The sequence below is a fragment of the Chlorocebus sabaeus genome, chromosome 11 (genome assembly GCF_047675955.1).
Source record: "Chlorocebus sabaeus isolate Y175 chromosome 11, mChlSab1.0.hap1, whole genome shotgun sequence".
NCBI lineage: Eukaryota > Metazoa > Chordata > Mammalia > Primates > Cercopithecidae > Chlorocebus > Chlorocebus sabaeus.
Window position 1 is genome coordinate 29,338,561 of NC_132914.1, and position 4,469 is coordinate 29,343,029.

Genomic DNA, 4,469 nt, shown 5'->3' on the forward strand with positions numbered 1-4,469 from the left:
CATCTCAAGTCCGTGCTTCCATCACAATTTTTAATATAAAAAAATCATTTGGCCAGGCACAGTGACTCACGCCTGTAATCCCAGCACTTTGGGAGGCTAAGGCAGGCGGATCACCTGAGGTCAGGAGTTTGAGACCAGCCTGGCTAACATGGTGAAACCCCATTTCTAATAAAAATATAAAATATTACCTGGGTGTGGTGGCACACGCCTGTAATCCCAGCTATTCAGGAGGTTGAGGCAGGAGAATCATTTGAACCCAGGAGGGAGGTGAAGGTTGCAGTGAGCCAAGACTGCATCATTGCCCTTCAGCTGGGGCAACAAGAGTGAAACTCTGTCAAAAAAAAAAAAAGATCATTTTGCTAATATTCCCCTCTCTAAAGTACTTCTTTTTAAATCACAACATTTCAAAACTCCAGATTCCCTTTGGAATTGCTAAATAACCTCTAACAGAGTTTCTAGAAGTGTGGACTATGGGTTACCTGCATCAGAATTACTTACTTGGGTGATTATTAATCATACAGATTCCTGGTTCTCTGCCTAAACTTTTCGAATCAGAATCTCCTAAAGAAGCTTCAGAAATTTTTAGTTTCCAGATGATTCTAATACACATAAACATTATTCCCAAACAATTGAAGAAATATCTCTAAGTCATCACAGAGGTGACTGACTTCATCAGAAGTGTACTTCAACAAGTCCCTTTGAGTTTGACCACTTCATGTATGTCAAGAATCTGAACAGTGAATTGACTTTAGCTAATGGTAACAGCCAAGAAGGTGAAATGGTAACTGAAGAGAAAAGGGTAATAAGAAAACTTTTTTCTTAATTTGAAGTGTAATTTGAAGAGACACTCGAAATAAATATACTAGCGGATTAATTTTAAAATATAATGTTAAAGAAGTAGAGAGTAGAATGGTGGTTACCAGAGGCTGGGAAGAGGAGTGGATGGGGAAGATGTTGACCAAAGGGTATAAAATTTCAGTTAGAGAGGAGGCATAAGCTTTAGTGATCTATTGCACAGAATAGTGACTGTGATAAATAAAAGGATAGGCACTGTATATTTCAAAATTACTAAAGTTTAAATGTTTTCATTACAAAAAATGATAAGCATGTGAAATGACGGATTCAGTAATTAGCTTGATTTAGTCATTCCACAATGTAAGCATGTGTGAAAATATAGCATTGAACCCGTTATATAGTTATTACTTATCAATTAAAATAAGATTAAAAACAGGGTGACTACAGTCAATAATAATAATTTATTGTATATTTTTAAATAACTAAAAGAGTGGAATTACAATATTCCTACCACAAACGATAAATGCTTGAGGTGATGGATACCCCAATTACCCTGATGTGATTATTACACATAGTGTGTCTATATGAAAACATCACATGTACCTCATAATACACACATCTATACCCATAATAATTAAAAATACAAAACTTAAAAATATATGTAAAGAAGTCAAAAAATCAAAAACTAAAAAATTTAAAACCATGTAAAACTAAAGATGAGAAAAAATATGATTTTATAGAAAAGGTCATCCAAATAAAATATCTATTTATAATTTTAAAATAAATAAAATACCATACTGAATGCTGACTTTAGGAAACATAAAAAACAAAATTTGTAAACTAGGAAACTTATAAGTAATAATTTGAATATAAAAAGGAAAATGAAGCAGGTTCCTGGTGGAGAAGTGAGGTGGGGGTTGTCTGTCACTGTGCAGAGGTAGGAAAGAGGTGTGGAAGGGAATAGCCTTTGAAAACAAAATAATCTTTGCACACATTCTTTTAACCCAAGGTTAAGTAATAATATCCTGTTTTCCAGTTTAAAATTTGAGTCACAGAGAAGTTCCATGAATTGCCAAAGGTCAGTCAGTTAGTCAATGGCAGAACTGACCATATTCCAGTGACTCCAAATCGGCTGCTCTTTCCACCTAATTATATTGTATTTTCTTTTGTTTTAAGCCTTCCAACTAGTTTTCAGCCCATCTGAGGATTTCATATCTGCCCAAGTCAATTTGAATTAATGTAGTAAGGCCTTGGGAAACCACATTGGTATTTTTGTGCCTTTCTTAGTATGTTGTTTTCCTGCAGAATAATTACAAACTTCTGTGTTTTAATTACAGTGACTTTTAGGGTGCTGCAGATTTCTTCCAATCAGTTGGCTTTTGTATTTTCTTCCTGTACCTTTTCAGCACAAGACTTCTAAACTCTCTTATACCCGAGCGGGAGTGTTCCTTAGGCAGAAACCCTAACTGATAGAGCCTGTCTCCATGGCGTGATGGAGGATCACTGAAATAGGCTCTACTGAATATTAGGTGTAAATGCTTTCAGGTAGCCCTTCTTGGTTGAATTAAACTACAAAGCAATATTTCTTTCAAGCCATTTGGAGGCAATTTACAGGCAAAAAAACAATGTGGTCTACATAAAAGTCATAACTCTGATTTCCATGTGTCATGTGCATGTTGCACAACTCTACAGATTATTCATAGAAACAAATTAGGAAAAGGAAGCAACTCCACAATATGTTTTGATGAAAGAATCGCTGAGCATCCCTTACTTGGCTGATGGTTAGTACCCACGTTTGTTTATAAAACATATGCAAATGTAATGAAATGGCTCCTTCTATGGTGTGCAAGGAAATAGATGATTGTATTATTACGACAGTTGTGCCTTTTCCATAAATAACTTAAAGGCCACATTTCTCTCCCCATTAAGAATCACTTCCCTATGCAATTTAGTTCATGTTTGTTTCTGAGGCATCACTAATTACCACTCATCTGAGATATATAGATTCCCCCTCTCGTCCTTGGTGTGGCACTGCCACATCTTCAAAGGCTTCTGTGGAGCAGGAGATGGTCAAGGAGGTGGTGAATGAGCACGGGATAAGCCTCACTATCATTGACGGTTCTGCCATTACCCTCTTTACTGCCATCTCACAAAGTTATCCACATGTAGTTGACTATTCTTGTTTTCTTTCTTTTTTTCCTGCTTCAGGTTTATTTGTACAAATAGCACAGGAAGACACCAGCCCCATGCAGACGGCAGCCCAGGGGGGTCGCACCAGTCCTTCTGTCCTCATGTTGGCAGACGGAGATCTCTACTCTGAAGCCTTTGTAGGGCCATGGGCACCTTAGGGAGCCTGAGCTGGAACTGAAGCTGGAGCTGTAGGCTGGGCCTTGGTTTGATCCTTGGCCTTTGGCGGGCACAGCCTGAGCCCCTTGGCAATGCGAGCACGAGCATGCTTCCTAAGCTTGGGGTGAGCAGTGTAGGCAAGTCGATCGAGCTTGTGGCAGATACCCTTTGGGATCTTGGGCTTAACCTCCTTGGGCTTTACCAGGGCCTTGATGGCCTCAGCACGTACACTCACGGCCTTGGTATTGTTAGCCTGCATCTTCTTTAGGCCTTTCTTGTGCTTCTTGGCAAAGTGCATGCTCCCCAGGAACTTGGGGTCCACTCCCTTTAGAGATTAGCGATTGGGGTTTCTTTGTGATTGGGGTTTCTTGATGCCATTTCTGTGCCATTTTCGGGACTGGTTGTGTGTGGTGTGGTTCTTGGACTTGGCCATGTCTGCACCATAAGCCACGGCTCCCATAGATGACTATTCTTAAGTATGAGGCGAAACCAAAGAGAATTCTGATATATTGTGGGGAAAAAAGTTGACCATCCACTTAATATTTCCATAATCAAAAAATCTCCAAAGTTAAGGCTTCATAAGCAGAGTCCTGTCTACCCCAGTTCCTAACCTTGTTTCTTGCCCCCAGTTCTACTTTTCTTTCCAAGATATAATGCCCTTTTTTATTCCTCCACTCTTTGAAATCAACACCTACTTATTGGGAAATTTCACTGTTTATCCACAAAGGTTATCACCACAGGACACATCCTGTTAGCATTATTTTCGAAACTCTAAGCTTACTCTTGGAACTATTAGGAATAAGAGGCCAGTGTGGTGGCACCTTGGGAGGCTGAAGAAGGAGGATCTCTTGAGCTCAGGAGTTTGAGACCATCCTGGGCAATATAGGAGATCTTGTCTCTACAAAAAATAAAAAATTATCTTGGTGTAGTGGTGCATGCCTGTGATCCCAGTTACCTAGGAGGCTGAGGCAGGAGGATCACTTGAGCCCAGGCGTTTGAGGCTGCAGTGAACTATGATGGCACGAATGCACTCTAGGCTGGCCAACATAGCAAAACACTGTCTCAAAAAAAAGAAGAAGAAGAAGAAGAAGAAGAAGAAAGTATCAAGTCCTAAGTTATAAACATTAGCCTACTACCTTATAAACTTAAGTGGCTCCCTTATCCTAAAAAATCCTGGGCATGGGTTTGAATTTGTTCCCTGAATTGGCCTAATTAACCTCTTAGACAGATATCATCCTTCTTGCCAGTCTCTGTGAGATGAACAGGCCTCATTCATACTTAGGCAGTTCCTCCAGTCTCTGGAGAGGTGGTAGTGAATTATAGGTAGG

General features: G+C 39.4%; 1 pseudogene; it reads right to left on the reverse strand.

Moving 5' to 3' along the window:
- Positions 1–2,075: 2,075 nt before the first annotated feature.
- LOC140712843 (large ribosomal subunit protein eL29 pseudogene) lies at positions 2,076–3,592 on the reverse strand (annotated as a pseudogene).
- Between the last annotated feature and the right edge of the window lie 877 nt (positions 3,593–4,469).